The 12,970-nt window shown below is 49.5% G+C and overlaps 1 long non-coding RNA gene across 1 annotated transcript; it reads left to right on the top strand.

Moving 5' to 3' along the window:
• Positions 1-383: 383 nt before the first annotated feature.
• On the top strand, positions 384-5,301 carry LOC134808968 (uncharacterized). The gene is made up of 2 exons (XR_010153292.1): positions 384-2,578; positions 5,010-5,301. It is a non-coding gene; the product is annotated as an uncharacterized LOC134808968 (long non-coding RNA).
• The last annotated feature ends 7,669 nt before the right edge of the window (positions 5,302-12,970 follow it).

Genomic DNA, 12,970 nt, shown 5'->3' with positions numbered 1-12,970 from the left:
GACTCTTTTTAACTTAATCACATAACACGTTCAGCTATTAACATCATCAATAAAATTCCTTAATATCAAACTTCTAGTGTTCAAATTACCAATTTCTCATAAACATACATATTTTTACAGTGTATTTGTTTGACTCAAGATACAAAGAAGATACACACATTGCAATTGACTGATGATTTATAGGGCTTTTTTTTTTTTTTTTGAGACAGAGTCTCGCTCTGTCACCCGGGTTGGAGTGCAGTGCCATGATCTCGGCTCACTGCCACCTCCGCCTCCCAGATTCAAGCAATTCTCCTGCCTCAGCCTACAGGCACGTGCCACCATGCCCAGTTAATTTTTTTTTATTTTTAGTAGAGACGGGGTTTCACCATGTTGGCCAGGCTGGTCTTAAACTCCTGACCTCAAGTGATCCACCCACCTTGGCCTCACAAAGTGCTGAGATTACGGGCGTGAGCCACTGTGCCTGGCCAAGGCTCTTTTAAATTTCTTCAAATCTATAGGTTCCCATACATCCTTTCTCTCTCTTTTTTCCTTCCTCCCTTCCTTCCTTCCTTCATATTTTCCTTCCTTTCCTCCCTCCTTCTTTCCTTCCCTCCCTCCCTCCTTCTTCTTCCTTCTCTCCCTCCCTCCTTCTTCTTCCTTCTCTCCCTCCCTCCCTCCTTTCTTCCTTCCTTCCCTCCCTCCCTCCTTTCTTCCTTCCTTCCCTCCCTCCCTCTCCTTCCTTCCTTCCTTCCTTCCCTCCCTTCTCTTTCTCGTTCCTTGAAGGAGCCAGAAAATTTCTTCTGTAGTTTTTTGCCCTCTGGATTTTGCTGATTGCATCTCTATGGTGATCTTTAACATGTTCCTCCCACCTCCATACTTCCTGTACGTTGTATTTCCTGTACATTGTTACTGTAATTTGTAGTTGGATCTAGAGGCCTTATAAGGTTTATGTTCAATTTCCTTCGTTGAGACCACTTCATAGGTGGTGACAGTGTTCTTCCATTTGAAGGCACATCATGCGTTTCTGTGGTCTTAGTAGTGTCTTGCCTCCGCCATTAGCGTTTTATTTTTTGTGTGTGTGCAGAATAGTGATATTCAGATTTGATCACTCTGATCACCCCTTCCTTTATTAGCTGGAATAATTATAGACAGAAACTGCCCCTTGCGATTTGGTTACTGAGTGGGAAAGTTCGTAAAAGGAAGACGGGAGAAACGCTGGACTCTTCCTGTATTAAACAGTTTCTGAATAAAGAGCTGTTTCCCTAGCATCCTCCAAACTCTGGCCAGTCCGAGCTTCTTTGGTAGTAATAGAATGATGATACATGGTTTACACCTATCTGACTGCTTCGGTCCATTGCAACTAGGGTCCCTTCTGGTGCTCACATTGCCTATCTTTAGCTCTCCGTTTTGTCATCCCCAGTTGGGGCGTCGGTCAGGAGAGCTGGAGGGGTCGGGGCTCGCACCCCGCCTCGCACAGCTGGTGCCCTTGCCGTGCCGTAGGCTCCGCCGGGACTTCCCCGGCCTCCGCCTCACTCCTGCGGCCCAGCCCTGCCCTGAGCTAGTCGCTTCTCTGTCCTGGCCTTTTTGACATCCGCATCCGTCTCTCCAGCTTTCTGCCCCGTCTCTGCCCACCAGTGCCTAAATGTAAGCCCTCTGGTCCTTTGTCCCTGTATCTCCCCATCCCAGTGAATGTTTGCTGAATGAACGAATGACTGCTGTCCAGTGTGTCTCATTCAGCTTCAGTTTCTGTGCACCTGTCTCTAAGTCTCTTGAGGTCTGAGGCCGTGTTTTCTTTATCTGCATCTATACGTTGCCGTGAGGGACAAAGGAAAGGGCTTCTCGTCATTGTGATCTGATTCTCGCATCTGCCTCCCAGACTCCACCCACATCTTTCTCCGCTGTCCCGTACGCCGCCTCCAGCGCAACAACAAAGACTGCGACCTGGCCAGTCCGCCACGAGAGGGCGCGTTCGCTGGCGCCAGCCCGGTCTTGCGCCTGCGCGATGTTGGGACGGAGCGGGAGTCGGGGGCGGGATGCCTGCGGAGCGCACCGCCCCGGGCTGGGGATGCGCGTCAGCAGCGCGTGCTGGGGGACGCAGTTACAGGGGGCGACGCAGGAGGGAACCCAAGGCCACGAGCTCCATCTCGTCCTCCCCTTCCCGACCCAGAAAACGCTCTAATCTACAGGGGGAGGAGAACCCGCACGGAGGCAGGGGGCTGGACATAATGATCTCTTCCCCATCCCACCTCCACCCATCCCACCATCTGTATCAAGCCTCCGACTTCCAAGGACATTTCCATATCCCCCCAGACATTTTGGGATACCAGCCTGGAGACCTAAATGTACCCAGAATCCCCCGCCTTTTTATCGGTGGATTTCAGCCCTCAAAGCGTTCCGTGAGCCTCTGACCGCCCAAATCCATCACACATGAGTTGGAATGCCAGGGACCATTCCCGGCCAAACGTTAGCTTACAGGAGAAAGAGAGAAGAGGAGGGACTGTCCGAGGTGCCTCGGCACTATGCCTGCACAGCTGGATCTCTGGACACGGAGCCCTGGACCGTTTCCATCCAGACACTCCCATTCCATCAAGTGGGGGTAAGAAGGATCAATGAGATAATGGAAGCGAAAGCGCTTTGCAAACTGTAAAGCTCTGGAGAAAGTAAGGGTGTTTTATTTATTTATAACTGACAGTGCAAGGTAATAGCTGCCCAGGGCCAGCCCACAGGCACAGCCCAAGAGCTGGAAGAGGTCAGATTTAGAAGCCACCATTCACTGATAGAAGGATTAGGAAAATAAGACCAGGCACGGGGGCTCACACCTGTAATCCCAGCACTTTGGGAGGCTGAGGTGGGTAGATCACGAGATCAGGAGTTCCAGACCAGCCTGGCCAACATGGTGAAACCCCATCTCTACTAAAAATAATTAGCCGGGCGTCGTGGTGGGCACCTGTAATCCCAGCTAATCAGGAGGCTGAGGCAGGAGAATCTCTTGAACCCGGGAGGCAGAGGTTGCAGTGAGTTGAGATCATGCCATTGCACTCCAGCCTGGGTGACAGAGCGAGACTCCGTCTCAAAAAAAAATTTTTAAAAAAAGGGTTAGGAAGATAAGAGGCAAAAGTCTCTGACATCTGTAGACAGCATGATTATTTATATGGAAAATCAAGAGATTCTACGGGCATATTATTAGAGTGATTAAGTGAAGTCATGCTGGACAAATGTCAACATCCAAATACAAAAAACCATATAAAATTCAGCAGTGTTTCTACGCACTAGCAGTAGTTTATTAGAAATTATAGTATCTTTCAAAAAGAAATCATTCACAATAAAATTAAAATTGTACAAAACCCAGAAAAAAATTACAAAACACATTGCAAGATATTTAGGAAGTAAAGCATAGGCTACAATAGTAATAAATGGAGAGCCATAGAGAAGTATTAGGTTAAGTATGAGATGCCTCCATGTTATGAAGACGAGTCTCTCCACGTTAATCTGTTGATTCATTGCCGGTCCAATAAATATTCCAACAGGATTTTTCACAGAGCTAGGCAAACTGATTCTAAAATTCATAGAGAAGAGCAAAGACCCAAGAAAAAAGTAGACAGTTCTGAAAAAGAATAAGGAAAGAGACCTGGCCCTAACAAATACCAAGACTTTTTTGAAAGCGATAGTAATTAAAACAATGTGGTATCGGTGCCGGGCTAGACAAAGGAATCAATAGAATAGAGTGCCCAGAAACAGATCCAAGTATATGTGGGAATGTGATTTATGATAGTGGCGGCACTGCAACTCAGTGAGAGAGAATAGACTTCAGTAAAATGTGTTGTGACAATTGGCTTTTCTTATGAAAAATCTTCACACCATCCATAAATATGAATTCCAGATGGATTAAAGACCTAAAAGTGAAAAACAAAACTTTAAAATAATTAGGAGAAAATGTAGGAGACCTAAGGGTAGGAAAGCATTTCTTAGACAAGAGACACACTCAAAAAAGATCAGCCAATTTTTATTACATTACCCCCCAAAAGCCCTCTGCTATGAAAATGATATTACGAACAAAGTTAAGAGACAAGGAGCAGCCTAGGTGGCAATGGTGACAGCATACACAACAGATAAAGGGTTAGCATTCAGAATATACAGACCTCCTAGGAATCTACAAAATTAGCTGGGCATGGTGGTGCGCACCTGTAATCCCAGCTACTTGGGAGGCTGAGGCAGGAGAATTGCTTGAACCTGGGAGGCAGACGTTGCAGTGAGCCAAGATTGCGCCATCCCACTCTAGCCTGGGCAACAAGAGCGAAACTCCATCTAAAAAAAAAAAAAAAAAAAAAAAACCTCCTAGGAATCAATATGGAAAAGACAGAACTTTCATTTTATTTTTATTTCTTCTTTTTTTTTTTTTTTTTTTTGAAACAGGGTCTCGCTCTGTCGCTCAGGCTGGAATGCAGTGACACAACCTCGGCTCACTGCAACCTCTGCCCCTCCAGGCTCAAGTGATCTTTCCACATCAGCCTCCCAAGTAGCTGTGACTACAGGCACATGCCACTATGCCCGGCTAATATATATATAAAACATATATATATGACATATATACATAACATATATATAACATATATATCTATATATATCACATATATATAACATATATCATATATATATATCATATATATATATCATATATATATATTTGGTAGAGATGGGGTCTCACCATGTTGCTCAGCCTTGTCTGAAACTCCTGGGCTCAAGCAGTCTTCCCACCTTGGCCTCCCAAAATGCCAAGATTATAGGTGTGAGCCACCAAACCTGGCCTATTTTTTTCTTTCAAGGTACTCATCAAGTAGTAAGGACAGGCATTTTTTGTGCCACTCCAAATAGCATCCCTTCCTTCTTCCTTGACATTCAGAACCCCATTCTGATTCAGGGGTTTGGGCTTTGTGGGAGGCTCGGCCTTCCTCAACCCCATCAGGTGAATGATGATTGGTCTAAATATAGCATGATAATTTAGTTCCTCTGGTCAATGATTGGTTTAGGTGTGGACGTTTATGCAATTCTGGAAGGTCTCCTGGTGGGGACCCCTGGGAAAGAGACTAATAAGAAAGCATCCAGTTTCTTCGGTCTCTGACGTTGTTGTCTGCACAAGAGAGTTAAGGCAGCCATCTTGGGACCATGAGGGAGCCAGTCTAAGAGGCAAATCAACACAATGAGAGGGTGTTGGAAAAAGACAAAAAGAACCTGGTCCTTGATGTCACAGCCAGGCCTCTGAATTAACCACCCCCAGGACTTCTTGTTACGTGAGCTAATAAACGTTCCTTTTTGCTTAAACCCCTTCTAGTTGGGCTTTCTGTTGTAACTTGCACCGAAAACTACAATAGGATAGCAAAGGATATGAACATAAGTGATTTGCCTAGAGGAAACCCACATGATTAATGAGAATAAGATGCTCAGCCTCATAGGCAGGGAATGCAGCTTCAAATGAGATGCCACTTCATGCCTATCAGATTGGCAAACATAAGTCTAACAAGAGCAAAAGTTGGCAAGGATGTGGTAAAACAGGATGTCTTGTACAAACGCTGGTGGTGAGAGGATCAATTGGTTCAGACGCTGTAGAGAGCAGTTTGGCAGTACTAGTCAACTTCAAAGTGTGCCTGCCCGACAATCCTAGCTTTCTAAGTATATGCCCTAATAATGGGTTCAGAGAAAAGTCCAAGCATGTTCATTGAAGCCCTGTTTATATAACAGCAAAACAGGCCCGGTGCAATGGCTCATGCCTGTAATCCCAGCACTTTGGAAAGCTGAGGCAGGCAGATCACTTGAGCTCAGGAGTTTGAGACCAGTCTGGCCAACATGGTGAAACCCTGTCTCTGCTAAAAATACAAAAATTAGCCAGGCGCAGTGGCATGTGCCTGTAATCCCTGCTACTCGGGAGGCTGAGGTAGGAGAATCGCTTGAACCTGGGAGGCGGAGGTTGCAGTGAGCCAAGATTGTGCCATTGTACTCCAGCCTGAGCGACAGAGCGAGACTCCATCTCAAAAATAAATAAATAGCAATAATAACAAAACATAGAGACAACCTAAACACCCAATTGATAAATATATTGTGGCTTATTCTTCTGATAAAATAATAAACAGAAGTTAAAATGAACAAATCAAATGAACAAATGTGGCTACATTGTGAAAAAAAACATGTTGACTGGAAAAATGATACACATAGTATGATGGCCATTGCATAATTTCTTTTTTTTTTCAGGGTCTTGCTCTGTCACCCAGGCTGGAGTGCAGAAGCACAGTCATAGCTCACTGCAGCCTGCAACTCCTGGGCTCAAGTGATTCTCCCACTTCAGTCTCCTGAGTAGTCAGGACTATAGGTGCACCACCACATCTGGCTAATTTTTTATTTTTTTGTACAGACAGGGTCTTGCCATGTTGCCCAGGCTGGGCTTGAAATCCTGGCCTCAAGTGATCCTCCTGCCTCAGCCTCCCAAAGTGCTGGGATTATAGGCATGAGCCACTGTACCTGCCTTTGTTACATACATTTTTAAAATACATAATTCTAGACCAGGCACAGTGGCTCACGCCTGTAATCCCAGCACTTTGGGAGGCTGAGGCGGGCAGATTACCTGAGGTCAGGAGTTCGAGACCAGCCTGGCCAACATGGTAAAACCCCCGCCTCTACTAAAAATACAAAAATTAGCCTGGCATGGTGGTGCGGGCCTGTAATACTAGCTACTCGGGAGGCTGAGGCAGAAGAATTGCTTGAACCTGGGAGGCAGAAGAGGGGAATGGGGACTTATATGGGTATGGAGTTTTAGCTCTGGAAGATGAAAGTAAGTTCTAGAGATAGATGGTGGTGATGGCTGCACAACAAGGTGATTGTACTTAATGCCAGTGACCTGTACATACTGAATGGTGAATTTTATTTTATTTATTTATTTGTTTATTTGTTTATTTTTGAGACAGAGTCTCACTCTGTCGCCCAGACTGGAGTGCAGTGGCGCGATCTCAGCTCACTGCAAGCTCCACCTCCCAGGTTCAAGCCATTCTCCTGCCTCAGCCTCCCGAGTAGCTGGGACTACAGGCGCCCGCCACCACGCCCGGCTACTTTTTCTTGTATTTTTAGTAGAGATGGGGTTTCACCGTGTCAGCCAGGATGGTCTTGATCTCCTGACCTCGTGATCTGCCCGCCTCGGCCTCCCAAAGTGCTGGGATTACAGACGTGAGCCACTGCGCCCGGCCAAAATGGTGAATTTTATATCTCTAGTCTGCTACAATTAAAATATAGTAATGCAAAAATTATGGTCTAGAAAAGCTGTATTCCAAATGTGTGAGTGTTGGGGGAGGTGGACAATGGAACTGGGGAGAAAGAAAAGGGGGCTCAAATATATATATATATATATTTTTTGAGACGGAGTTTTGCTCTTGTTGCCCAGGCTGTAGTGCAATGGCACGATCTCAGCTCACTGCAAGCTCCGCCTGCCAGGTTCTCGCCATTCTCCTGCCTCAGCCTCCCGAGTAGCTGGGACTACAGGCACCTGCCACCATGCCCAGCTAATTTTTTTTGTGTATTTTTAGTAGAGACAGGGTTTCACTGTTAGCCAGGATGGTCTCGATCTCCTGACCTCGTGATCCGCCCTCCTCGGCCTTCCAAAGTGCTGGGATTATGGCACTGGGTGGTGTGAGTCACCGGGCCGGCCAAATATTCTCTTTTATATGTAAAAACCCAAAGCAAAAATGACACATTGCTAGCATTTGTAAATTCTGTCACATGATTCTTTGAAGGCCTCTTACTGTTAAAGAAACTTTTCAAAGTAAAAGTAAAAAAACAATTAATGAACATTTTTGTAGGAAAAAAGAGGTCTCTGAAGTAGAACTGCCCTGAAGTGCAGGATTTCTCACCCCACACCTCACCCCAAAGCCACCTGCGTGCTGGGCACTGAGCGTGGGAGACCTGAGAGCTGGTGTTCTGGAGGCTGTACCTGCGCCAGGCAGAGCCTGGCGGGCTAGTGGGGATGGAGATGGCGGGATGCGTTTCCTCTGACCCAGGGCAGATGAGGCAAAGGCTGGCAGGAAAAGGTGTCTCCGAGAGCCAGTCTCCTTCTCAGGCACCCACTGCACAAGATCCGGAGGGCAGATGAAACATAGGAACCATCGAAACACAGAAATGTGTATTATTAGCAGTGAGAGCAGGCAGTAGAGTTTTTTGAATCTGCTGATGACAAAATATATTGCCTAATCTTTCTGATTATTTTTTTTTCTTTGACCTCCCTGCATATCTCTGGAGCTCCCACAGCTACGGGCTGTCTGCCTTGCAAAATACATATTTACAGGCCCTCTAAGCCCAGCTAAATATAGGCTTTCTTTTAAAGCAACTGATGATTTGGAGAAATCTTTCCTCTGTCCAACCCCTTCCCCCGCCCCCCAACACACACACACCCTGACTCCTCCTACCAAGTCTCCCTCCCTAGTCTCCAAGATGTATCTGAACTTTCCAAGAGCCACTGGAGCAAGTGTGGAGAGTGATAGAAAGAAACCGGGTACAGCAGAGGGAACCAGCAGCAAGGCAGTCTCCTAACTGTGAGAGGACCCTAAGGGACCCCTCTCCCTGCAGGGACAATGAGGGGCTTCAGGCACCCACAGGCAGGAGTGAAAAACCCTTTGGGAAGTAGAGAAGAGAGGTCATCCCAAGAATGACCCCCAAAGATTTGGAGAAGCTGTAAGCAAGGGGTGTTTATATTTCAGAATTTCACATATTGAACCTTAAAGAAAATGAGAGCCCCAAAGTCCTGTGAAGACACACATAGAGATGCAGACACCGAGTTTCATTCTCAGCCACACCTGCCCGCATGTGCATGCAGGCACACACCCCCACATGTGCTTGGATACCCTGCAATCAGTAACAGCCAACACTCTGAGCCCCCTTTTAGTGCCTTATGCATTGAGGACCCATTTATTCCTCACAAAAACTCTATGAAGTTGGTATATTATCTTCATCTTATAGATGAAGGAATTTGTTGAAGCCCCTTAGCTGGGGAGTGGGAGGTTGGAGATTCTAACAGAGATGGCCTGGCTTCAAGGCCTGTGCTGCATGCACAAAAGTGAGGGACACTTAGGGTTATCTATGCTCAGGAAACACTCAGACACTCAAGCTAAGCTTTTTGAGGAAACTGAGGCTTTGGGAGGGGACACGACTAGCCCACGGTCATCCAGCAAATGAGTGCAGCTAGGACTCAATTCAGGCCTCATGAACCCTAGCCTGGTCTGTTTCCTTTAAAACTAGGTATGTCACTTCTCAGCTTTCGTCATTCTCCCTGTGAAGAGGTCAGCCAAGGGCCACTAAAGGCCCCTCCAACACTGACATCCTGGATTTGAGGTGTACACACATCTTTCCAGCATACCTTTCCAGCATCCTATAACCAGCCCAAATCCCTGGCAGAGGACAACTCTTGAAGGAGAGCAACTGGGTGGGGACCACTGGCTCACCACAAAAGGATCCAAGTGCAGGGTCTGGGCCAGCCTCTGCTTAGATGACCGTGGCCAAGGAAAAACCACTTTTAGAAGCCGAGTCTCAAGGCCCCAGGGCTGGAAAGAGAAGCCAGCCTTGGCACCCAGCCCGGGCCTGCGCCCAGGGCGCTGAGGGCTCGGGACTTATCGCTCATCAGGCCTCTCCCTGCCTTCATCACTATCTTTGCAGTTACACCTGGTGTTTAAAACTAGCAAGCCTTGGGGAAGAGTCCTAACAGAGCATCTTCCCAAGGGCCCTAATCAGATTTGGGGGGGGTGTGGGAAAGCTGTGGCAGGGGGGCGGTTACCAGGAGGAGAGTTGGGGGTGAATTATCTCTGCCTATCGCAGCCTCTGGCCTTTTTAGCACAGGCTGGGAAAGGCGTCTCCTCCCCCACACCCTATCTTCTGTGTCCGAGCCACTCTCGTCTCTTTTTGGGCCTTCTTTTATCCTCCCAGGGCACAGAGGAGGATAAGTGACTTGTCCAAGGTCACACAGCCAGTAAGCAGTGAAGCCAAGATTTGAACCCTAGCAGCCTGGCTCCTAGGTCAACCACTCTATGCCAAGGCAAAGGTAAGGAAGGAACTTCCATCCAAAGACCACTGGGCAACTTGGCCATCAAAGTCTCTTCCATGAAGACAAAGGAAAGAGAAAGGGTGGTTAAATTATCCTGGAGTGCTTCCTCACTGGAGGATGTAGGTGAAGATGACAGCCCAATGAATGAAAATTCTATTTAAAGCCTTCAGTTTGGATGGTAACCCTCCCAAACCCTCCTTGTTCCTATCAGGTGCGATTACCGCTCCAGACAGGCAGAGAAGGGATGGAGGGAATGAGACCCCATTCTTCACCCATCTCACAGGCCAGCCGGCTTGGTGCCTGACACCAGAGAACAAGTGATGGTGAAGCACTTACCGCTCCATAAAAGCATCTTTGGGAATTCTGGCCAGGGTGTTGCTCTGCTAACCAGGAGCCCATGAAATAATAATCCCACTGATTAGCCTCAGTCCCCCAAGCTCTGGCTAGCTCCACCCTCTTGAAGCCCAAACCCCCTAGAAGGGTCTGTTAAAGGGGTTTGTCCAGAGATTCATAATCCTTTGGACAAGGGAGACCCAAGAGCACCCCTGTAATTCCAGTTTGCTCTAAGCTGCTACCGGAAATGCTGGGAGTCCGAGGGTCTCTGGGCCTAGTAGCTGGTTCTCAGCTCCTTCTCCCACCCTCAGAAACTGGGGGCTTCCCCACCTGGCCAGACGCGTGGGCACAGACCCCTTGGGCTGGGACCAGTTAAGATGACCTACCACCAAGGGTGTGGGAGATTCTGGGCAGAACACAGGGGCCTGCGCCCTCCTCCAATCCACACAAGAGCTTCTGAGTACATTGTACAAACTTCCAAACCCCAACTGGGTGAGGTTTCTGTCTTCTCCGGACTTCTATATTGGGGTTGGGGGGCCTGTGGGGAGGGGTTTTCAAGACCCAATCTTGAGTTTGGAAATCTAAGTCCCAAAGCTTGCTCCTGACAGAGGCCTTCTAAGAAGGGTTAGGAGACAGACTTCTTCACCCTGCACAATCCCAAAGTGCAAAACTGGGGAGGGGTAAGTTTCCTGGGCAGCTGGGCAAAGATGCAGGTGGCATTTGGAAAGTGTGAGGTCTGGGTTCACTTCCGGCTCTAGCTCACAACCTAGATCTTCCCTCTTTCTTAGCACCAGCCTCGGGATCAGTCCTGCGGTTCCTGGCCCCTCCCGATCCCAATATCCAGGGTTCCCAGGCGGCTTCCCCACACCCCATCCCCCACGCTGTACTCTAAGCTCTTTTGCACATGGTAACGCGTTAATATCCCACAAAACCCACACACACCCCTGCAGTGGAGTGGTAGGAGGGCTCCCTTTGCCAGCCCTTCCAGGCCAGGGGGGAGAGAGTGGGAGATTAGGAAAAGGAGGAAGAGGATGGAGGGGAAGAGGGCGGGGGAGGAGGCAGAGGCCGCAGAAAGGCCTGAGATGCAGGAAGCAGCTGGGAGTAGGGGGAGGCTTTGTGCCTGAGTTGTTCTCTGGGTCCTAGGGCCCATTGTGTTCACCAGTTTCTGGGATGTGTGGACTGAACCAGCTCACCTGGACCTGTCCAGAGGGCGGACTCTCACACCCAGGGCCCAGGCAGCGCCAGCACCCTAGCTGTGTATGCGGGGGGTGCAGAGGGCATCAAACAGCTTTCTGGGTTGCCAGGACAGGGGATGTGTAAGTCACTGTCACCCTCCCCACCCCCCCACCCCAACCGGAACACAGTGGCCAGGATCCTTTAAATCAGAGACCCAAGTTAGAGCTCTCACTGGCGAAACTTTGGCCCCAGGCCTCTCGAATTCCTGCTCCCAAACCCTTCCTTCCGGTTTGAGAGGCAGGAGTGCCAGGGTAGGGGCCTGAAGACGGGTGCACAGCAGACAGGCGACAGGACATCCTTTCCAGACTTCTAAACGGCAGTTTTGGTGATCCCCTGCTACTTGGATGACGGGGTTCACCTCCTTTCTTCACCACCCCTCCCCCACCATCGAAAGGTCACCAGCGCTGGGCCAAGGTTTCACACCTCCAAGGGGGCCAAAGATTGCCTGTAGTGAAGTGTTAAAATGCAGATTCCTGGGTTCAGCCTCGGAGATTCTCCTTCACAAGGTTCGAGAGAGATCCCAGAAATCTGTATTTTTACCAAGTGCCCAGCGATTCTGATGCTAAAGGCTTGAAGCACACCGAAGAGCTAGCTCCGAGGACACTGAAGAATGAACCTCTGCCCCTCCCTACAAACCCCCTCCCCTCACACCGAGACCATCGTGGATGTACTGCCTCCCCCCAATATTTCATGGAGGCGCGGTTCTGTGGGTTGTGACCGCAGTCAGAAGTTGTGATGGAAGCAGGTTGAAGAGTGCTGGCCAACGTCCGGGGGCAGCGGAAGGCTCTCCGCGAGGGCTGGGGAGGGGAGGGGATCCGTTCGGGTGGAGGGGAAGGGGAGGGCTCACAGGCTCCGGCCCCGGAAATCCGATCCCTTTAGGACCCAGAGGTGCCAGTCCCCCAGCGGCGGCTGCGAGAAGGGCAGCCGCTCGGTCTCCGGCAGCCGCCGCTCGGGCAAAGCCAGAGAAAGACCGAGGCTCGGGGCACGGGGGGGAGGGAGGGAGGGAGGGAGGCGCGGCGGCGGAGCGGCCCGGGCCGGCGGAGCAGCCATGGGCGTTGGGGTGCCGGGCCCCCCGAGAGCCGAGGCCTCCGGCCGGACTGGGGGACGCCCGGGCTGCCAGCCCCGCTGACACCGCCTCGGACGATGTGAGCCGGCGACACCGCGGCTGCTTCGCGGGCAGGGCGCGCGCTCCCACCGGCCCCAGACGCCGCTTTTCTAATTTGGGTGGGGGCGACCGTACCAGGCCGCTCGGGCTTTTGAAGCGGGGCTGGCTGTCTTCGGCAGCTTGATTGGGGGAGGCGACCCACACACAGGGCGCTTGGAGATTTTTTTTTTCATTTTTTTTTTTTA

Source organism: Pan troglodytes, chromosome 19 (assembly GCF_028858775.2).
Source record: "Pan troglodytes isolate AG18354 chromosome 19, NHGRI_mPanTro3-v2.0_pri, whole genome shotgun sequence".
Taxonomy (NCBI): Eukaryota; Metazoa; Chordata; class Mammalia; order Primates; family Hominidae; genus Pan; species Pan troglodytes.
Note: the sequence above shows the minus strand (reverse complement) of the source record. Positions and strands in the feature narration are given on the sequence as shown.